Below are 23,134 nucleotides of genomic sequence, written 5' to 3'. Positions count from 1 at the left end.
GGGTCAGCAAATAAACAAACTGTCTGGGAATCGTATAAAGATTTTTCCCGAGGTTTTTTAACAACCCTGATGATCAGGAGGAATAGACTGAGGAAAGAGAAAAGGGAAGCACAGATTTCAAGAATCAAGCTTAAGGAGCAGGAGTTACAGAGGGCATCAGCAGAGGAGTCGGATAACAGGCTAATCCTTCAGAGAGAACTCGACTGTTTGCTTGCTGAATTTCAAGCAGGGTTGGACAAGGAATTGAAGGAAAAGTGGGACATTAGTAATTTACAGCAGTTTGCTTACGGTGAGAAGTGTGGGCGTCTCCTGGCCTGGAAGGCTCGAGCAGACAGAACAAGGAATCAGATAGATAGTTTGGTTTTATCAAGTACAGGGGAAAAAACTAACGAAGATGACTGCATAAGAGAAGAAGCAAAGAGATATATGCAAGCCCTATATGGACCTAGTTCTTCTGTGGGTAAGCATCAAGTGGAATCCTGGTTTGCAAATGTCTTGCTCCCCAAGTTATCTGAGTCAGACAGCTCTCACCTTAGCTCAGAAATCAAAGAAGGGGAAGTAAGGGCTCAGCTGGCGAAAATGGCTAAGGGCAAAGCCGCAGGCCCAGATGGGCTTCCAGTGGAGATGTTTAAAATTGTTATAGAGCAGATCATAGGGGTTCTGACTCTATTATTCAACGAAGTTCTACTCAGGGGAGGACAAGTCCCCAGGTCATGGGCGGAGGCAACGGTCACATTATTGTTGAAGCCAAACAAGGACCCAAGTAGGATAGAGTCCTACAGGTCCATTTCACTTCTAAATGTGGACTATAAAATATTTGCGGGGGTACTGGCCACGAGACTAGCAAAGGTAGTAAAATCAGTAGTACATAGTGACCAAAGGGGCTTCATTCCAGATAGGCAGCTCAACGAGTTGACTTTTCAAGTGGTAGCAGCGATTGATCTGGCTCAAGAAAAGAAGCTGCCTCTGACTATAGTAGCAGTGGATGCCGCCAAGGCATTTGACCAGGTCGACTGGAACTACATGTGGTTGGCGATGGAAAAATTTGGCTTTCCGATGAACTACATAACAGCCATCAAGCACTTATATTTAGCTCCGACAGCAACGGTCTTAGTAAATGGTTCATTGACTGAGCAGGTTCATATTTCCAGAGGTACTCGACAGGGATGTCCCTTATCCCCCCTATTGTTTGACTTGTATATAGAGCCTTTCGTTTGTTTATTAAGAGCTGATCCAATAATTAAACCCTTCAAGATAGCGGATATGGAGCTTAAGTTGGCATTGTATGCGGATGACCTGTTAATGTACACTATAAATCCGGACGTAGCGATCCCCAGATTATTAGAGGTTGCAAAGGGGTTTGGTAATATTTCGGGGTACTCAATCAATGCTGAAAAGACGGAAATAATGGAATGGAACCAGCAGTCTAGTTCAACGGGGAAGAAGAATAAAATGAGGTATTTGGGAATCCATCTGGTCAATGAGATAGATGAAATCCCCAAAATTAATTTAGAAAGGGTTATTAAAGACACAATTGTTTTATTGCAACGTTGGTCCTCTCTGCCTTTAAATATATATGGGAGAGTGAATCTCCTGAAAATGATAGTGCTACCTAAGGTTACTTTTTTATTTAATGCAATTCCATTATCTTTTCCAGCACCCTTAATTAAAAAGCTACAAGGTAAATTGGGCTCATTCATTTGGAATGCTAAAGGCCCCCGTATAGCATGGAAAAAATTAAGAAGGGGTCTCAAGACAGGAGGGCTAGCATTTCCAGACTTAATGTTGTATTGCCATGCCTTTCATTTTAAGCATTTCAGAATTATGGCGGGCCATATGGACCAATCATCAATGGGGTTGCTATTTTCTGTCTTATTAAAGGACGTCCCTCAGGGATCTAGTTTCTTTCTTTACAAGTTTGGGGACCCTAAATTTTTCAAGAAAGTAAGGTTGAAGATTTTAAGGTCAGCTCTGAAAAATTGGGTATTTGTAAGGACTAAACTAAACATCTTGTATTATGCGCCGCAGGCTCCTATATGGGACTCACCAGGCCTCCCTGCCTGCCTTAATGATCAACTATCACTACCTTTGAAGCAAGCAGGGTTGGAGAGGTGGGGAGACCTGCAGGGAGATGGCCAACTTTTAAGTTGGGACACTCTGTTTAATCTAACTAGAGGAGCCTTGACACGGTTTAAATACTATCAATTGTCAGGCTGGTGGACAACGAGACCTGATATACCCAATGATAATAACCCCCCAAACCCCAAATTTGAAGAGGTAGCTAGAAGGGGTAAGTGGAAATCCCAAATATCATTTTGGTATTCGGCAATGTTGGAGGGGGAGGATGTTACAGAGACTGAAATCTGTAAATTGTGGAGCAACGCTCTTACCCCGGCTGACGGGTCCTTTTTAGATTTCTGGCACGATTCTTTCAGGGTGTTAAATGCTGTAATCAAGCCGGCTGCGCTGAAAAGGAATCACATATACACCATGTACAGGGTTTATATAACACCGAAGAAATTGTCAAAATTCTCAAATATTGACTATAACTGTCCAAGGTGTGACCTCTTGAGAGCAGACGATATTCATATGTTTATAGACTGTTCCGAATTGGCGGACTACTGGGGGAAGATAAAGGAATCTTTGGAAGAAGTACTGTTAATGTCTATAGTACTTCCAAGGCTTACAGTTATGTTTGGGCTTGTAACGAACTATCAGGTCAATGACCTCACCACTAAATTCGTATTCTTTATCATCCTCTTAGCAAGGCGTGAGATCTGTAGGGCATGGAAAGATCCAACTCCCCCTACCTTTGCTAATTGCCTGAGGCAGATTATGTTAACCTGCAAATCAGATGTGGCATGTGATCCCAGAAGTGAGACGAATGTTTGGGCAGCCTTGGTGGCATGGCAATCTCGATGATTGGTTTTCCTATGATTTGTCTGGAGCCCTGCTGGTTCCCCGTACTCCTAAGTAGCAAAGGGCGCACAAAGATCGGCGAAAAAAAGGAGTTTGGAGGGGAAGGTAGTGGCCGCTTGAGGGTACGGGCAATCCAACTTGCATTAGGCCAAAACGAAAGAGGGTCGGTGCAGAACGGCCAGCAGTGCATGGAGGAGCCAGTGTCCCATCAAGAGTTCCATATGTGATATATGAGGATTACCAAAAAAAAAACAAAAAAAAATAAAAAATAAAACCAGAGGACCAGGATAAGAGATTGGAACCTGCACAGCAGAGTTTCAGTGGCTGAGTTGCTGTTGATGCGATGTTGCTGGCTCCTTCCCACTTGCATCAAAGCGGCGTGGGGAATAGTGGGAGCACAGACACTAGCAGCTCACTTAGCAACAAGAGCTGGGCGGAGCAGGATACATGTCATCCTAAAGGAGTCTTTGAGGGTTTAGCGGAGCAGACGCTCCACCGTTTATTGTGACCTAGCATGTTTTTTTCTTTTTGATAAACAACTCAACACCACATCCACCACCGAAAAACAGAAATTTGTTTCTAATCACAGGGCAGTCAAAGGCAGAAAAAGTCAGTGGAGGACAACACATCCTAAAAAGTGAGGAGTGTTGGAAAGTGGATTATTAGTAGGGATAAGTAGGGACCTACCACTAGTAATAAGGCCACAATCACAATAAAAGATCCAGTCAAGGACTCAATAAGTGATTCCCTTGCTCAAATCTTTGCAACTGGAAACGAGCAGGCAGGTTTAACTTACGAGACAGGTGTGTAAGCATTTAAAAACACCAATATGTTAGATAAGTAAGACACAACACATAATAAAAATCCAACACCAATTTATAAAACAAGGGTATATTTTTTAGGAACAAATTGACACCAAAACGACAAAAATCCAAAGTAAGGAACCGGAGAAATGATTTTTTAAAGAATAAACACTTTCTACTGCTTAAAACCAATAGCGCCAATTTGGGACGTCTGGTCGCTCATGACTGGGACATAGTCAGATTTTGAGGCCAATCGCAATGGAGTCTTGGATACAAGAAGCGGGAGGCTTTGGTCAAAATATTACCTTCGCACTTAGAAACTTTTCTGCAGGATTTTCTCCCTGCATCAAGTGGGCCTCTCCATTAGGCCTGATTTGCAGCGGGCTCATCGGCTTGGTTCAGCACAAGCCCTCAGTCAACTCCTCGAAATATTGAACTCTGGAACATTCAGCAGGGCGAACCTGAAATCCAGGCCAGGTCGCGGTTCAACTTAGTTTGCTTGACACTCGACGTCAGGTCGGTCACCTTATATATGATTTGTCCAAAAGTTGCTTCAGATTTCTCCAAACTTTTGGAACTTCTTCCTGAATATCCTCTTGTGGGTTCAAAGTGTCCAATACACAAATCCAAGGATCTAGAAGCTCTGAGATAGTCCTTGCGTCGTTGGGACTGCTGTACCCACAATGTATCTGGCCAAATCCATGTAAGTCCACTGGCTGCACTCCAGGATAGGGACGTCTTGGTGTAGGTGATGTAGTTGGGCTCTGTTAACCTGTAGCTTTCAGGAAGGCCACTCCTTAATCCTTGTGACACCAGGCAAAGTCCTTAGGGCTGTAGTACCAGAATGTGCAGCAAGTGCAGCCCTTCAGAGTGCAGTCCTTTGGCTGCAGATCAGGGTTCCAGCAGAGCAGTCCTTCTTATCCTTGTTGTTTCAGCTCACAGATCTGAGTTGCTTGGCAACTCTTCCATATTTATTCAGTGTTCCTGGGCATCAAGCAGGGGGCTCCCATGACCAATGGGATGCAGGGTGCACCTCTCAGGTATGACCTCTCAGGTATGACCACGTCCTACAAAATGTGGCATATTCTTGTCCCAGAAAGCAAGTTTCTTCCTAAATCAAAGAAGGAGAAACTCTCCTGGAGGGTTAGATCTGGCTAAGCCAACCCACTGGTGTGGCTAAGATTCTCTAACACTCCCCTGCCAGCCTCTTCACTAATCAAATTACGAGGGATCCTGTGTAGCTGGGGGTGTAGAATGTGGGGGTGAGCCTGTGCTGTCCTGAAGTATCATTCTCCCTTTAAGACTAGTTTGGCCACCCCATCCCAATCCTGCCTTTTGCTTCAGCAGCTGCCGTTCTCCAACCACAGGAAACCCTTTGTCTCTCTAGTAGGCCACTTTAGAACTCATTAAGACAGCTTGGCTGAGCCTGGCAGAGGCTGCCCAATCAGGAGAGGGCAGCTGAAAGACTGGATTTTGGCTTGCAGAAAATAAAGTTCTATAACTTATTTTCTGTAATAGTTATAACAAATCTAACAATAGCAAATTGTTGGATTTATTCTACCTATTAGTTTAGGTCTTTGAATGACATTACTAGGTTACTCCTGTCAATTCCAATGTCTGGTTAGCAGAGCCCAGGGCTCAGTCAGAGTACCAGCACCTAGTAGTTAAAATGGGTGCAAAAAGTGGGGGGACACTGCAAATAGGTCCCGATTTCTCACATGGGTTATCTGCCACTGTGATGTGGTGTCTCTTTAATTTTGTTTTTTTATTTACTTTATTGGTTACCATAAAGCATCAGTTAATGCAGAAACCTTTAAATGAGGCATTTTACCTAATTGTACAGTTAGCATATGGTAGTAGGAGTGTTGCAATATGTGCTCACAGGCACACCAGCATCATATTGTTGTTCAGAGAAAGAGAAAAAAGTTAGCACAATGTAAGTGTAATTAAGATGCATGAGTTTAAATAGGTGATCAACAGAATTACTAACAGTTTCCTGATAATCCTCTCTCCCCCACCCGCATTCTGGCCCACCAAGTCAATTGGTTTGGGATGTTAATTGCATGTCTGAGTGTTACTTTCCACTCCATATTTCAGTGTTTCAATGTGTGGGTATATGTGCCTTCTTTACGACCGCCAGACATGCTACATACTGTAGCGCAAGGTGTCAGTTACAGTGGGGTCGGGGTAACGTGACCCGGAAAGAGGTCCAGCGCTATAAATCCCTCCATAGAAATCCATAGAAATCGGATGTTTGCACAACTTGCGAGCTTCTTCTACCCTGATTGCCGCACTCCCTGTGCCACTCCAGCGCACTACCTCCTCATCCCATGTGGATATCACATGGGGGTTCCCAGACTTTCACCTCATTGTAATAGCTCTTACAGGTGGTATAATGGTAAGGTCTAGGAAGCAAAGCTGGGCGATTGTGCATTTGCGGAGTCCTAGCAAACATTCAGTTATATTGTTTTCAATCTGCAAGTGCGTGACTACCCTAACAGCGCCACACACCCCTTCCCAGTACTCCCTAAGGTGATGGCAAGCCCATAGCATGTGTATAAAACCCACCTCCTCGGTTTTGTGGCGGGGCAGCATGTTGGGTGTCTGGGAACATTCGGTGTAGTCGGCACGGGGTTAGATAGGATCTATGCAGAACCATGATTTGTATAAATTTGAATTTGGCATTTCGGTACACTTGCTTGGGGTGTTCCAGTATACTTGCCAAAGCTTTATCAGATATTTCACAAGTGATAGATTCTGACCATTTAATTCTCTGGGCGAGGAGCGGAACAGACACCTGGGCGTGGATACCAACATACAGCCATTTGATGAGATGTCGTCCCTCTCCCATGTAGTATAATGTACGCACTAGTTAATGTGTCGGAGGCTCTTGCAGTTGGGGAGCCCAATATTTTTTAATGTAATGGGACCCCATGGCATGGGTGAGGTAGAGGTGGCCAGGCGCTCCTGTGACTTGCATAAAATTGTCATGGTCTAGTAGGGTGTTGTCGCTAAACAAGGCACCTACTGTATCTACTCCCTCTCCGCCCAGGCCTGCAGTCTATTCTTTGTGAGTCTGCCACCATGGGTTGGTATCCCCAGCAATGGGATGTTTCCAGCGTAGGGAATGTTTCGGGATGTTTAGAGCAGCGCTTTTTTCCAAAACTGAAGTGCAGTCTTGAGTAGTGGTGGTACAAGTGGGGGTAATTTGCTTTTTGGCAGCAGCAATGTGTGGAGCAACCCTCGATCTATGTCCTGTGTTGTATAGCCTATTTCTTGGAGGTTTCTGCCCGCTGTCCAGTAGGATAGCCACTGTAGCTGACAGGAATAATAGTATGCACTAAAGTCTGGCACCCCCAGCCCTCCCCTGTGTGCCTCTATTTACAGTTTTTTAAGACGCACCCTTCAGCGACCGGACCCCCACAGAAGATCCAGCAATAAGGTATCAAGGGTGCGGAATGTGGACCAGTATTGGCAAATTTGCGAAATAGTACAATAAGCGGGGGAGCTATTTTGCAAATAGCGACGCGCCCCATCACTGGCAATGGAAGTGACGACCAAAATGCTACTCTTGTACGAATTGCACTAATTTCATTTATTAAATTACCATTGAGCTGATCTGCGTGTGACCTATATATGTGAATACCTAGGTATTTGAATGTGGTATGTGCCACTGGTATATTATATTTGCCAAAACTAATTACGTCTGGGCGGGGACCTTCATGCAGGAAAAAGGCATTCGACTTCCCCTCATTAATGGCGAGGCCAGTGATACATTCAAAGTTGGAAAATATGGTGGGGAGAGGTTTAACCAGAACTGTGAGGTCCCTTAGGTACTCAATAATGTCATCCGCATAGGCTGATATCAGGTGGGTTGTATTGCCTATTGGAATCCCGAGGCGATCAGCTGTCTCTCTTAACGCAAGCGCCAGCGGCTCTATGGCGAGTACAAATAATAAGGGGGAGAAGGGGCAGCCCTGTCTCGTAGCTCTGTGTACTGCGTATTCCTGAGATACGTGACTGCCAGTGTGTGCTCTCGCAGTAGGGGCGGTATACAGCAGTCGCACCCAACAAAGGTATTCAGTGGGAAGCCCAAACCTCTTCAGAGCTGTGAACATGTATCCCCACGTGACGGTATGAAAAGCCCGGCGCAGGTCCAGCGCTATGCAGCCAGAGTTAACATAGTGCGCAGGGGCAGTAGCCATTATGTGGTGTAGCCGTCTAACATTTAAAGATGTGCTACATGCTCGCAGAAAGCTGCATTGGTCCTTGTGTATCAGTTTGTGCAAGTGGGGTAGGAGACGGTTCACCAAGAACTTGCTTAGGATCCTACACTCCGACTCTAAGAGTGACAATGGGCGGTACCCCGATAAATCTGCAGCGTCTCGTCCTGGCTTTGGAAGTGATATTAGTAGAGCCTGCATAGTGTTCGGGAAGTGGCCTAATTCCAATGCTTATTGTATAATTCTTCCAATTTAGGGATGAGGGCCTCTGAGTAAGAGTCAAAGAATTCTATTAGCAAGCCATCAAGTCCTGGTGCTTTATTGCGTGGTAGTCCCTTGATGGCTGCCTTTATTTCCGTAATTGGGCCTGAGAGGCTTTTCTGGGTGTCTGCTGTGAGTTGTGGATAGGGTAGTCCCTCTAGAAAGTTATCGACCAATGAGACGCAATGTGCCCGGGTTCGCTATATACTGTGCTATAATAATTACAGAACGCATCATTTATGTCACATGAGTGGACCATGCCCACCCCTGGAATATTAATGTGGTGAATGACAGCTGGTGTTGGATCGTCTCACAGTATTCTAGCCAACAGTGTCCCAGATTTGTCAGCCTCAGAGTGTTTCAGCTGTGTGTACGCTCTATGGTTAATTATCCGGAGAGTTTCTAGCAGTTCGGCATACTGTATGCGCACTTCAAGTAGCAAATCCTGTCGGATCGCTCACTCCTGCCTGCTCTAATTCGATCATTGATTTTTCTACTCTAATGAGGTGTTTGTGTGTTTCCTGTCTGGCCCCTACGGTGGCTCCTATCGCAGTGCCTCGCACCACCACCTTAAGCGCATCCCATTCAATCAGGTTGGAAGAGGCAGTGTTCCAGTTTTCTGACAAATTATTTGTGATGGCTTTAGATTGCGCACCATGAAATGGTGCATCCTATAGCAATTGGGGCCAAAAGTTCCATGTGGGGACTGGGGTGAGCACTCTGCCCCATGGAAGGTGGATCTCTAGGGGTTTATGATCAGAGAAGGTTTTGACTAGGTATGTGGCATGAGTAACGGGCCGCAATATTAAGGGAGCAGAGGAATCTATCTATCCGCGTATGAAGTTGGTGGATTGGTGAGAAAAAAGAATAATCCCTGCTTGCTGGATTCAGCATTCTCTAGATGTCCCCCAGGGTCCAACCATCAGTCCAGCTACACGGAACCTCAGCTTGTTTTATAGTACCCACTCCATTCAGGGGAGGGTGTAACCTGTCTATTGTAATATAGATCACTGAATTGCAATCCCCAGCAGCCACGGGTATATGTCCCACACTGTGCTTAGTCTGCTAAAATATTTGTCTTGGTCAAAGTTTGGGGCATAAATGCTACCTAATACCAATGGCAGGCCATCAAGTGTTCCTCGCAGCAATATATATCTACCTTGGGCATCATTGCGTCGATCCAATTCGGTAAATGGGACTCCATGCCTAATCCAAATGGTCACCCCCCATGCAAAGGCCGAGAAATTAATAGAAAATATCTGCCCCCTCCACTTCCTGTGAACTTTTCCAGCTTCTGACTCATTAATTCTTGCATGAAAACTATGTGAGCCTTACGCCTGAGTGGTTCCGCATGGACCCTATGCCTCTGGTGTACTAATCCAAGCCCCCGCACATTCCAGTATATTACGTTATAGGAGCCTAGTATAGTGGAACTATGGTGCATATGTCAGTAATGCAAGTGTTGCTCCCCCCAACTTAGAGCCAATTTCCTGTCGCGGGACAGAATCCCCAAATTCCCTTCGAACTTGTAATACACAGCTCAGCCAGGGAACTATGCTGGGCCAAACAAAGAAAGAACCATACGAACAATGCAATACGGTGTGTACGCTTTGTGGGGGTGGTCGCCACCGTCCGTCATGTTGTTTGTATACAGATATTAATTTGTAAGCTCAACGGAGCCCGGGGGATATCTCATTGCTCTATTAATATTAATCACTCTGAGTGTTGCATAAAGTAATAGGAGAAATGTATGGACGTGCCATATACTCATACATGAATTAATAGCCAATACTATGGCATGCACATTAATATCAGGCACATTCTGCTCTAATAATTACCAGTTCCATAATCTCCCATATGGTCCGGTAGGCCCTACGTGGCCTTCACAATTACTGTGGTCATCGTGTTAATAGTGCATAAAAGAAAAGAATACAGTCAGTCACGAGGAGCGTACACTGTGCAACCTCGGCTCCTGTGACCTGGTGATTGATACTGGGATCCAAGCCGTACTGTTCATCCATGGAAATCATCGGCCATTTGAGGTGTCACTGATGGGAAGAGGGTGATGCTGTGCTCAGAGTCTGACTTTATGGTGTTGTCCTCTGACGAGGCAGTTGCGGTCTGAAGGTTGTCATGTCTGAAGGAGGTTGCAGAAGTCAATGCCTCTTTCTTGCTGGCCAAAGCTTGCTTATGTGTGGGGCCAGAGGTAGGTGGCTTTTGCAGCCCCTTGGCATTGCGACGTGAACTGCGGCCCTGAGTTTGATTAGAACTATTGGGTAACTTGTGGGACGAAGCACCAGAACTCGAAACTGGGTCCATGATCTCAATCCATTCCTCCACATCTTCCGGACTATTGAAAAAATATGTTTTTTGCTTGTGAATTATTTTTAAACGGTCAGGGAATAACCGCACATATCTGAGGTGTAGGGCACGCAGTTTCTTCTTTACTGCTTGAAAAGAGGACCTTTTGTGCTACACCATCACTGTATAATCGGGGTACAGAGATATCTGATGGTTTTCAAAGTGGATCTGAGACCGGTCTCGTGCATTTTGCCTCAATACGTCCCGGTCTCTGTATTTCAGTATTTTGACTATTAAAGGTTGCGGTGGCATTCCAGCTTTTGGTGTTCCAGTAGGGGATTCGTTGGGCTCTCTCCATGCAAAAAAAGGGCAAAAGGCCCTCCGGGGCCACATGTTCCAGAAACCATCGTTCCATTAAGTGTGTGGTTTTGGGGCCCTCGCTGCGTTCTGGAAGCCCAATGACCTGCACATTGTTCCGGCGATTTCTGCCCTCCGCGTCCTTGATCCTGTGCTGCAGGCCATTGACTTGCTGTTGCAATTGCTGCATGTGTGTCGCATGTTCTTTAACTTGGGGTTCAATTTCGCTCAGGGTTTTTCCATGAGTGTCCACCGTGTTAGCGAGCTTTGCGTGGTCATCCCTAAGTAGCATGAAGCCAGTTGTCAGCAATCCAATCTGCTGTTCAGTCACCCTTCGGGAGTCTCTGACTTCCTGTAAGATCTAATCTAGCTTATCTGGAGGTGCCTCCGAGTTGGTGGGAGGAATAAATCTAGGTGATGATGGCCTGGCGGGATTATCTGAGTCCTCCACAGAGTGACTAGTAGTGGTGGTTGTGTCAAGGTTTTCCCCTTTAACCCACCCCATTGTTCGTGACTGCTCTCCCACTTAGCTGCAAGTAGGTACAGGAATGTGGAACAGTAGGCGATGTAGTCGATGTGCTTCATGTGAGGCAGACGTCCAACCAGAGCGCATAGATATCAACCAACAGAGAAAGCTTCAAGCCTAGAGATGTCAGTCTGGGTATTGTAGCGGCAAGGTTCCTGCGCCAGCCTCTATTGTGCCGTGCAGGCCGAGGTGAGACTATACCCAGGCCGGCTAATAAATTGCCACAGAAGGTCTAAATTGGCAGCCCTCCGTTCAGGACTCAGGCGGGCATCGTATAGATGTGTGTGTGATCCCCAGTTCCTCAGTCTCACCTGCACCCCAACCGGGTCAGTCAGTCAGCAGCAAATGCACAGCATGCGGAGCAGCACAAAACAGTGTCTTGCCTGTACTCCCTCCTCCACGGTGGGATCTCAGGCCTGCCGCTCCCAGTGCAGTCCTGTAGCGCAGCTTCAGCAGAGGTCTCGTAGCAGATAAGGAGAAAAGGCAGCAAAGCTCGCTAGGGGGCACTCCACCGCACCTCTTGTTAGTTCTTGTTTAGTGGCATACTTGGTGCCCCCTTTCATGCAGCACCTGCTCGGCAGTAGCTCATCCAGGGGTGCCGCAACGAGTCCGCACATCAGTGACTGCACGCCGCACCGGTGGCCTACTCGCCTCAATTGACACTTGGGCCTCCCCGTCCCGTGTGCCTGGCGCACCGGAGTACAGACAGTCCAAATTCAGGGCACAGTGCAACGCGTCGTCACAACCATTTCTGTCCGGTAAAGGCCATACTTAGCACCCCTCACATCAAGCGGCCACAGGTAGTAGTTGCCCCCCTGGGGGGTGCACGCACACCCCACAGATGCGGCAGACCCAGCAGGCCGGGCCAGGGTAAGCCGCATCACCAGTCATATCCACAATGCCGCGTGTCACCGGGGGTGGGGGGGAGGGCAGGTCTTCCTTTCACTCCGCACACCAGGAGGCTCGTCCTGCAGGTCAGTTGCTACAGCACTATTTCACAGTGCCTATCGGGGTCGAAGCTGTCGGGGTTGGGGCAGGGACATCTTAAGGATTTTGGGGGCCCTGGGCCAAACGTGTTTTGATGGCCCCTGTTTGGGACAATTTTGAATTCATGGTCCAATTTTAGCTCTTTCATGCCCTCTTTGGCTAAGTCACTGAAAGTGCACAGGCACACTTGTCCAAAGTCTAAATGTGTTTACACCTAATATTCTGTGATAGTGATGTGTGTTTTCAATATTGTAACACAGCAGCAGCTCACTAAAAGTACTGGAAATAATCACTGTGACACCCTGCCATTTCTCATATGTGAAGTCCTGTTTTAATCTAAAAGACACTTTTAGATGAACGCTGCATGAAACTTAAACACATCATTTCTTCAAAATGGCTGTAATAGACTCATACATCACCCAAATTAAAAATAAATGAAAGGAAAGGCAGCTCGCCCTACTTAACGTAGATTCAAAGTACTAGCAAAGCTTTTGGCAGAGAGACTGGCGCAGGTGGTCCCCTCCCTGGGTCACCTTGACCAAAATGGGTTTGTACCCTCGAGAAGCACCTCCTCAACCTCAGGCACTTCTTTAGGATTGACACGTATTCGCAAACCCAATGGCCGAGAGCAGGCTACCTCATATTAGACCTGAAGAATGCATTCGACTCCCTGGAGTGGGGATTCCTATTTGCTGCACTAGACAAATATCATCTGTGGGAGTCTTTCTCAACATGGTAAAGCTACTATATAGTGACCCTACTGCGAGGATTAAAACAGGCCCCTACGTATCCAGCCTCGTGGAAGTGCGCAGAGGGACTAGGCAGGGATGCCCCCTGTTTCCAATGCTCTTCGTGCTGGCAATTGAGCCACTAGGGGAAGCAATACGCACAGAGAAATCAGACGGCATTGCGCTAGGAGACGGCACACACACAATATCTTTGTACGTGAACAATCTTCTGCTATACATAAGAGACATCCACTGCATTCCACCGAGTTTAGCAACCAAATTAAAAAACTTCGCTTCTATATCAGGACTACAAGTAAACATCACTAAATTCTGTCGATATCCCTTCAGCGAACAACGCGGTTACCCAGAGTATGCGCTCGAAGGAACACGTGACCGTTGGTACGCATACACATTCCACCACCTGGGCATCCGCATATACAGAAGCCCAAATGAGTTTGAAGATGGCAACCTGGGCAGAGCACTGACTGCAGTCCGCTCTCAGATGGCATTTTGGGACATGCTCCCACTATCAGTGACAGGAAAAGTGGCCGCAGTAAAGATGGTAATACTCCAGGTTTTTGTATTATTTCACAAATCTCCCACACTATTTACCTTCATCCTTCTTCCTGACCCTCGAAAGATTAGTAAAAGATTTCATATGGCAAAAATCTAGACACAGGGTGGCGATCAGCAAGCTCTACTTTCCGGTGGACCAGGGTTGGCTGGCAGTTCCACACTTGGAACAGTACTACTTAGCAGCCCAAATACAATGGGTTGCCAGATGGTTTGCTGACCGCCACAGTGGAAACACAGCAACCACACAACCCCCCCTACAGATCACGGAGCTAGCGGTAATATTCCATATATGTTCAAAAGCCAAGCCACAGGATTCACTACTGTTGAATGTGGCCTACAAGAGCACTGTATATGACCCGCAAAACCACACCATACGCTCCAGCCCTACCACTGGAGGGAACACCCAGAGATCATACAGTAACCACAGCAGCTGAACTCAGAAGCTGGCACACTGCCGGAATATGGGGGATCTATATCAAGAGGGCACACTAGTCCCATATACAACGCTAATGGAGGAAGACGAATTACATCCCAGTCGATTTTTACTGCATCGCTCCCTACTCGCGTTGATAACAGCTAAATGGGGAGACCTGACTACCGAACCAGATACACACCTCACCAAACAATACCTACACATTAGGGGTCAAGGTAGGCACCTTGTTAAATGGTTTGCAGCATCCTTCCGGCATCACACGGCGACAAACCTATCGGCCCTCCGCAAGCACTAGGAGGCAGACATAGGGCGCCAGCTCACAGACACAGAATGGGCCTCTGTATTGGCCAGCTCAACTCAGGCTCCAAGTAATGCGTGCCTGCGACAAATACAATTCTATTTCACTTTCACCCATAGAGCGTACCTCACGCCAGCGAAGATCAATCAATACTTTAGACGTCAAGACACCAAATGCCCCAGAAGTATGCATTTAGATGCAGACTTGCTACACATGCTAGGGGAGTACCCCACATTAACAGAATATTGGTCGGCAGAAGCGAACGCGCTGGTGCACTGCACACTCCCATTTGAATGGCACGTATATCTTCTGCATTTATATCATAGAAGCCGCAACAATAAAACAATGTCTAGAATTTTAGATCTGGGGTTGGCAGTAGAAAAAATGCTAATCACAAAAAGATGGAAGGACCCTGATCCGCCGCTCATAACTACTCTGGGCCAAAGCAGAAAGCACTGCGTTCAGATGCAAGGACACTCAAATTGGGATGTAATCCTAACCGCACTAACCCACACAGATAGGAATGCCACGCCCTCTCAGACTCCTACAAATGATACACCTCAAGAGCGCATACCATAGAGGAGAGCACGGGTGGTGGGAGAAGCAGAAAAGAGTGAGGTAAAGAATTCCAACCCACCGAATAAGTGCAACCATGAACATGCCCTTTGCCAAGCTAGCAGCCAGCGCCAGAGCACAAATGACAGACATTAATGCCAAGATAGTTGCTCCCAGGATACCTAAGCGCCAGCCTCACAGCTGAGATCCCTAACCCGTTAAGTATTATTTTGCACAGTTTTGTTAACACCCCTCCTCCAAAGTTACGGAGCACATCGCGACAAACGCAGGCACAGCAGGTATAATTTCCTGTGAAACTTTAAAGGATTCATTGGACACAGAAAGATGTTAATGACACGAATATCAGAAATGTCCTTCCTTTTTAGGTCTTGCCTAGGGATGCAGTACATGCGCAGCACGCTCCTGGCGAGATCTATTGTCCTCACTTTACTTGCGAAGCGAGGATGAAAGCTCCACCCATGCTTCTTATTGGCGCGATATCAAAATCCATGCTTTTTATTGGGAGGGAAGCATGTTTGGTTCCCTCCCTGTCTTCGTTTGGTGTGCCTGCCTGGACAAGCGATATGCACGCTTATGCTGTACGAGCACGGCGCGCTGCTTTTTTTAAAAATGGTGCGGATCGCCGGTAAAAGTGCAATCCCACATGTTGTGTTAGGCAAAGATACATAAGATAATATATCTTATATATTAATGTTTTATCCATGCTGTGGTTGCAAAACAGTCCTGACACCCAGAGGCACGGACGTCCCAAGTTTCATGCAAAGTATTACCGAGGGATCATCATTTTTTATTTCCCAAATCCTTTTAGAGGACACTTTAGTCTAGTGAGTGCGGCCCCTGATGCTGTAGAGGTACGTCAAATCCTTAGCTCGATGCTATATTTTGAGAGTGCTTTTTGGAAAGTGGGCCACGCGGAGAAGGGGCAATTTGAGTGCTGAGGAGGCTTTGCATTTAAGTAGCAGCAGCCAGTGTCCCTGTGCATCCGCTGTCACAGACGTGACAGCCGCGCCACAGCACGTCTTGAAGATGCGTGTGTTCCACTCACTTGTAATTCCCCTCTCAATTGTTTACAATAGGAACATCAGTGTACATGATAAGTGAAATGGCGCTTCGTCAGAGCTATATTATGTAAATAAAAACTTGTCAAACCTCAGACATCAATTCGGATTTCCTACAAGACAATGATTCCACTAAATGTTTCATGAGTTAAGAAGCAACATTCAGAGAACCAAGAAGTTATATTTTCTCCCCACAGGAACTATCGGGAGAGCACGTCATGTGCTTGTGCCTGTGTATTATGGGCCTCATTTATGAAAAGTGACGCATCGCTGCGTGAAAACAGCGATGCGTCATTTTCACTGCGCTCTCCCTGCGACATGCTTGATGCGCCATATTTATAACATGACGCATCATGTCGCAAGGAGTTACAGATACATCAGTATTTCTGACGTATCTGTAGGCGCAAAAGTGACGCATTGCTGGAGTGTGTCACAAAAGTGACGCAACTCCAGCAATGCTTCCTTTCACATGGGGAAAGCCCCATGTGAAAGGGCTTGCGTCAGTCTTACGCCTGCTGTGAGGCAGGCGCAAGATTTTGACGCAACAGCAGTGGTGTTCGCATGTGTCCTTCACCGTCCATCATCGCACACCTTACCCTAGCCCCTAATCCTTAGGTCCTATAGAAGTGTTGCCACAGTGAGTTGTGGCAGAGTCAGACAGCTGCAGGCTTGTCCTAGTGATGGACACTCGCCTGATGGCTGTGTCAGGATTTAGTCAATAGAAATGGCAGCTTCTTGGTCTGCCAAGTCGTCACCCTTCGCTGCCTCTTCCCTTCCAGAAAAATGACGTCATCACCTTTGTTTGCCTTCTCTCCCTTCCAGAAAAATGGCGGCATCTCGCATGGGGATGCCTTCTCTCCATTCCACAAAAATGGTGTCATCTTCTGTGGGTGCCTCCTCTCCCTTCCACAAAAATGGCGTCATATCCTGTGAGTGCCTCCACTACCTTACACAAAAATGGCTTCATCTCCTTTTGTTTTCTTTCCCCCCATTTACAACAAGCATTTGCATTCGCGAGAGTTTAAGCTATTAGCATTGTAAATGAAAATGCCTTTTATTTAGGTTTTAAAACCAAAACATAAATAAAAGACATTGTCATTTACAATGCCAATAGTTCAAAGTAGCGTAAATGCGAGACCTATTGCATTGCAAAATGCTTGTTTTGTTTTGTCAGTTATCGTTGCTTGTCGCAACTTAACCAATGGGTGCCTGGTATGTGTTTATTATGAAGAAAAAACGTAATAATAACAGTTGTTAAAAATAAACGTAAATGAAAGGAAAACAGTACTTAAAACGCAGATTTACAAGCTCTCTGCACCACCAGTACGTCATTTTTTGTGACGTACTGGAGGCGCATTTCACTTCTCCATATTTACAAGGAGAGGAAAAGCCACCCTGCATGGTTTTTCCTGTCCTTGTAAATATGGCCCCTTTACACACAGCACTATGCGTGGAAGGGGCATTCCATGAGTGTTGCTGTGTGTTCCCACGCAACACCCATGGAACCTGACACATTTCCAGATTTACGAAGAATCTCAAATCTCTCCTCGTTTTTTCCTCTTTCAAAGCTTGCTGCATTCTACAGCACGCATTGAAAGAGGGAAATGCCTGTCGTGATTGTTTTTGTGCAGCAAGGTACCCCTTACTGCACAAAAACAATCTCCCCATGACGCAGGCATCCTTGCACCATGGTGCAAGGGTGCCTGTACCGGCGCATAGCAGCAGTTTGGGCACCAGCACAGGGAGAGCACAAGAATATGACATATTACTGTAAATAAGTTGCATTCCTGTGCTTTGAAAGTGATGCAGCGTGGCGCAGCCAAAGGGCTTGCGGCGCCACGCTGCGGCATTTCCTTGTAGATCTGCTCCAATCTGTTTAAAAATTAGGTCAAGGTCATCAGGGCAGGACTCTCTGCAGAACAGAGCTGGCTCTATCAGGGGGCCCCCTGAATGGCTGGGGCCCTGGTCCAGAGCCCACTTGGCCCATGCCTTAAAAAGTCTCTGGGTTGGGGTCACCCAGTCATCATGCACTGTACTCTCCCTCCGCGGACGATTATTACCAATGGGCAGGCGCGCCGGGCACTCACTCACCAGGGATCAGTGATGTAAATGACTCATTAGGGCGCCCGTCCCAGGGCATGATCGCTTACATGCACCACAACACTGCATCTTCGGTCCCGGGCAGGCATCCGCATTCTGGCAGGAGCGGTCTCAGCTTCCAGCTTCAGCCATAGGCCCGTGTTGTCACTGGGACCATTCAGGGAGGGCGCTCTGCCATCACGTGTTATCATTTAGAAGCGGGGCCTCAGCATCGGCCGACCCGTCGCTGGCGATCTTATCGGCAGCATCGACGTTTCAGGCGGGGGAATCGGCCAGAATTTCCACTGGGTTGCACAGCATCTTTAGGGCAGCAAGCATAGGCTCGATGCAGCACTTTGCACAGTGATGAGTCAGGATTATTCTCCCCGGGGTCCGGAGCCTTTCTAATCTGCGTCCGCCGTGTGGAGTCTCTTTGATGAATAGGACACCACATGAAGGGTGGTCAATGTGGGCTCCATCTTCAGACAGCAGGTGGTTGCCCCAACTTTTAAATGGAAGAAGGAACTGCAGGTTTGGCAGTGTGGAAGTTCTTCTCCTTCTCCACCAAACTCTAATTGACGCCCTAAGTCGTTACTGCTCCAAACTTTTAATATAGGACAGTGAAAGGTTGCTGAAGCAATGTTTTCTACTTAGGGATTTAGGGTGAGAAAACAAAGTGCCACAAGTGTGGTGGTGAAGATTGAGAGGCAGCGTCTGCTATGTGAGTTCCTCTTCTCCCTTTTCTCATTATATTAGAGTAAGTACATGTGGGACTAGTCAAGGCAATAGATCAGTCACAGTGAGCAGTTTCTATTATGATCTCAGCAGCTCACACCTCTCCACTCTTCTCAAGGGGGATTGTAGACCAGTAGGAGCAATATGTTTGATATTAAGAACATCAGACTCTCAAGGGTGGCACATTAGGAGCATTATTATTTTTTGGGGTGCACAAGCGAGAGTGCTAAGCAATCAGGTATTACTTGTTCTGTTGAAGGAAGGGGTTAGGAAAAGGAAGGACGAGAGGCAGGAAAAGCACGTATTTGCGTGAGTGTTGCAAAGAGCTACCGTGGAGATGCAGGAGGTTGTCAGGTAAAAGCAAGTATTTTTTTGTGTTGAAGCATGAGGAAGGCAGGACCTAGCAATTAGAGGGGTTGGAGTCAGAGTCAGGACCTACCATATGAGTGTCCTTTATGATTCCCCCTTCTCTTCACATCCTGCTAGGCTGATGTATGGGTATAGTTTTAGAAAAGGAAGAAGTGTAGTAAGAACAGGATATGCACAAGATCAGTGGTCAATAGGTATTTCCATCTATTCGTTTACTCTTGTTTTCAATAACACAGTCCAATGCCCTTTGATGCAAACCATTTCATTTATAAAGCCATGGAGAAATCAGAAGTACAGAGCACCGAGGTAAAAATGATCCAAGTCTATTCTTTTGTCTACAAGATTGAATTGATTTGGGCATTCAACTGGAGTTTGAAGCACTAAACCAAAATTACATTTCCAGCAACCTAAAAAGTTGGAGAAGAGAGTTGAAATCGGAGACATAGGAGGAGATCAAATGTCTGTCCTAAGCTCACCCAGTCTGTAGTAAGCACGTGGCTTTTATAATCCTTAACTACACAAAAGATTACTTTACTGTTAGAGGGCCATGGGTAAAACATGGAGAATACATCACTGCAGCAAACAATTATTTAACGTCTTACCTCACTATTTTCTGGGGCAGGCTTTATCTCGTTGTTCTGCTTAGTAAATCTCTGAATTCTGCTTCAGTTTTTTGAGGGTTTCTCACTTTCTCACTTTTGTGCTCTTTCTAATGCAGGGGGAGTTAATCGGCTGCATGAGGCGCAAGCAAGAAGCAAGTTTGGATGGCGGACATGTGTTCCAGGAGAATTAATCTGTGGCTATAGCAAAACTCAGAGTAGGAACAGCAAGTGCTGTTTGCAAACATCCACAGACAGGAGCAACTTCCAACAATCCCAAAACAATTTTCTGTGATAATCCTATTTCTGTTCATACAAATATACTTATTTTTAGTTAATTAATTTTAATATTTGTGCAACCGTAAAAACCATTCAAAAAATGTAATTACATTAAAACAAATCTACTTTTTGAGCAGTGAATACTAGCTACTTATAGTTATGCAATTAATTTAGAGGTATAGAGAAACAGCTGAATATCTTACTATTTGCACAGCTATAGGAAAATCCATCTAGAAAAAATGCCACCAATTTCCTTACCCAAGAAGCTTCTGCCTTCCTATCTCTCTCCATTTATCTTCTGTCTGTTTATCTTCTAAATATTTATATAGGTCTCGCTCTCTGTCTGTCTTTTTGAATTTGACTAGAGAGCTATTTAGCTACAAAAAAAATCATTGTGTCCTGGCTATACTGCTTGAAATCTAGTCACTGTGATCAGTGTAGTATTATATTGATTTATTACTGTCAAATATTTATCCATCTAGAAACAATGGAGCTGAATCGAGGGCATGGCCAACATGTCGACCAGAGCAGTCGCACAGTGAAGAGCTCCCTGTGCAACCCCATTCCTAGTTACTCCTGCAAATAATCTGTTCTCCCTCTCCTGAGAACGGAGGACGATAGCAGACTGAGGCGAGTGACACACCGGATCGCTGTGGCCAGCAAACCACTCAGCCTCTGTGACCGCACTCCAGCACGGATCGAGTCAGCCTTTCCAACTTGGATCAGGATGGCCTGGAGGCGGGGCAAGGAAGAGCAAGTACAGACAGTGGTCTACTCACCGCGCAGGGGTTAAACCAGCACTCGGGCAACCCCTTCTCCCACATGCCCTCCCAGGACCAGCAAAATCCTGCTGGCCAGGTCGCTGAAATTGCCACGACCTAACAGAAGTACAGCGAGGAGTGCCCAAAGGCTTCGGCCTACTCCTTGAGTGGGGGCGGAGGTGGAAATCAGAGCCCCCTTGCCTCCAGAGTCTGAGGGGAACCATTGGCCCCATCCTTGATACCATTGGGGAGGGGGGGACAGATTCACCACTATCCCTCGACCAGATGGCCTGAACCCATGGGACCTGTTACTGCTTAAGGGAGCTCCTGGCCGCGGCTGACCACCACTGAGGTATTGTGTGCTGTCCCTGTCGGGGCTCTTGCATTGGTGCTTGGTGGCGCCTTTTCCTACGTCATTGAAACATGCTGCTGGTGGCTGGTGGAGGGGGCAGAAAACGGGACTTTGAACATTGGACAGACCAGTGGTGTGCATCTGGTGAGCTGTGGGACTGGCTATGCCATCGCCATTTGCCTCACTGACAGGGCACAGGAAATTAAACTGAAAACTGCTGAAGGGATCCTGCCGCCAAACCTTTCAGGGATTGGGCACATAACCAACTGCTGGAAGAGCGGTGGTGAAAACGGGGCTGCTCATTCGCCTTACTAGGATGCCCTCCAATAGACTGCACAGGCACAAAGGGCAAGATCTTGGTGAAGCCAAAGACCACCAGAATGGGAGACGGTGCCAAATAGTCGAATACCCCACCTCTGAGACTGCCTTGGAGCCCCCATCACCACTGTGGAGAAAAGGCTACAGGAACACACAGAGAACTTTTACAAAATACTGCAAGCAGTTCTGGACATCAAATCCTCACTAGGCTCAAAGATTGACAGTCTGGTTGTAGATATGTGCTTCCTGCGCAATGTTCATAAGATACAGCCGGACAGAGTGGACACTGGAATCAACAATAGCCATGCTCCAACCATCCCTTCCTGAGGCCAATGACCAGATCACAAAATTGAAAGAAGAAGTCCAGCTTTTGCAACTAAAAGCAAATGATGCAGAAGGACGTACATGTCACAAGAACATAAGAGTAGTCTGTTGTCCTGTACGTGTTGAAGGCCCAAGTATGGAACTGTTCATTGAAAACTGGCCAACTGGTACAGTACTGGCGGCAAAACATGCACATTCTTCACTGTGGAGGAGAGGGGGCAAAGAGTACCCTGTCGCCTGCCTCCTCCCGGTGCCCCCCTACCCGGTGGTAGCATGCATGTTTAATTACCAGAACAGAGACAATATACTGCAACCTGCCCGCTCCAAAAGGTACCTGGCATGTTGAAAACTGTATAGTGGCGATTTCCCCTGATTACACTATGGAAGTGCAAAAGAAATGGGAATTGTTTACAGAGGTCAAACGACAACTGCACCAGTTAAATATATATCAAATATGCTCTATTGATCCCAGTGAAACTCAGAATCCAAGATAGGGAGGAGACAGTCTTGCACAATAAACAGACCACACTGATATCTTAAGCGTAAAAGGCCATTTATTAGGACCAGGCTGCACAACATAATCAATATCAAATAACAGCAACAACAATAAACAAACCCCCCAATAACAACTCTTCATCCCTTCACTCACTCCGAACTCACTACTCCTACCACTCCATGACCCTTTCCGTTCTTCATCCATTACCACAGATCTCCTAGCATCCTCCCCGGTATCACCTGGCATTCCACCCATGCCTCCAGCTACCCCCATCATTGACTCTTCCCCCCCATCCCGAGGGATGGGTGCGCCCGCTATTGACTCCCCCACCCCTCCAAAGTATCGCCAACCCTGCAGCCCGTCCTAAACTGGCACGCTCAGCCAACCCTACTTCCGAACCCTAGTAACTGCAGGGTGGGTGAGTAGCCTTTGATAACATGCCCTCCAAATGGTGCCAAGAATGCAGGAAGAGGAAGTTCCCTTCCTCCCCTGCATTCTTATACCCACCCCCTAATCCCACCCCTTGACCCTGCATGGTCCTCCCCTGCGCGAACGACCCCGGGGGAAGACTAGTTTGCACCTGTGCTTCCCCCGGGGCCCACCGCTGCGCTATAAACAGCTGATGTTTTAAGCATAAAAGGCCATTTATTAGGACCAGCTGCACAACATAATCAATATCAAATAACAGCAACAACAATAATTAAACCCCCCAACAACAACTCTTCATCCCTTCACTATTTTTACCCACTCCGAACTCACTTCTACCACTCCATGAC

Source organism: Lissotriton helveticus, chromosome 1_1 (genome assembly GCF_964261635.1).
Source record: "Lissotriton helveticus chromosome 1_1, aLisHel1.1, whole genome shotgun sequence".
Taxonomy (NCBI): Eukaryota; Metazoa; Chordata; class Amphibia; order Caudata; family Salamandridae; genus Lissotriton; species Lissotriton helveticus.
This window is presented reverse-complemented; position numbering follows the sequence as displayed.